Genomic DNA, 1151 nt, shown 5'->3' with positions numbered 1-1151 from the left:
TAAAACAAACATTTTATGTTCTAGTTTTCTTAAAACTACTGAAACAAATAATTGGCTACACTGCAGTTCCGCTGTTTTGTTTGGCACCCCTGCATGTCGTGCATTGTGTGGAAAAAACCTGAAGGCTGAGGAATGTTACGTAACACAGCTAGAATGTAAAAACTCTCTCTGGTGTAATTCACTGCATAAAACCAATGGTGTTAAGTGTGATGTCTTCTTCATAACACTCCCTGATGTTTGTGTCCGTGACCATGAGATAGGGTGGGCTGCTTTTCTTCCTTCCTTTGACTAGTATTCCTCCTAAATTGTTCATCTGTATTTGCTGCATTGGTACTTGATGTGCGTGTGCCTTGTGTCACGATCGCCATTTAACGGGAGCGGCGGACGGGCAGGAAACAGGCAAGGCAGGCAGGATACGGGGATTTATTAGGAACACGGGGTGCAGGAAACATCTCACGCAGACGGACTTCAATGACGGACACTGAACTCTAGTAAGACATGAACTCAAATAGACAGGACTGATTGAAAATAATCGGACACAGCTGGGTACGATCAGGGAAGCACACGTGGATAATCAGGGGGCGTGGCACACACGGTGGTCAGACTGTCCGGGACCTCCTCGGGGACTAGGGCAGGAAAGTCTGGAGCTGGGTCAGGGACAGGAGTGGGGCCAGGAACAAGAGCCCCAGGGGGCACAGTCATTTGAGGCGGAGGGAGCGCCTCGGGCGTGGGCTCTGGGGCCGCAGGGGGCAGCGGAGGCGGCTGCTCAGGAGCTACGGGCAAAGCAGGCGGCGGCTGCTCGGGCTCTGGGGCCGCAGGGGGCAGCGGAGGCGGCTGCTCGGGCTGCGCAGGAGCTATGGGCGACGAAGGCAACTGCTCAGACGCTGTAGCAGGAACCCAGGACTTTATGCTCAGCCCACTGCTGTTAACTCCGATGACTCACAACTGAGCAGCAATGCACATTTCGAATTCCATCATCAACATCAGGCAGATGACAAGACTGTTGTGGGTCTCATCAATAAAAACGGTGACTCAGCATACAAAGAGGAAGTGTGATGACTATCGGACTGCTGCAGAGCCAACAACCTGTCTCTGAATGTTGACCAAAGAGATGGTTGTTGACGTTAGAAGAACACAAAACACAGAGTGAC

The sequence above is a fragment of the Brienomyrus brachyistius genome, unplaced genomic scaffold, assembly GCF_023856365.1.
Source record: "Brienomyrus brachyistius isolate T26 unplaced genomic scaffold, BBRACH_0.4 scaffold226, whole genome shotgun sequence".
Taxonomy (NCBI): Eukaryota; Metazoa; Chordata; class Actinopteri; order Osteoglossiformes; family Mormyridae; genus Brienomyrus; species Brienomyrus brachyistius.
Note: the sequence above shows the minus strand (reverse complement) of the source record.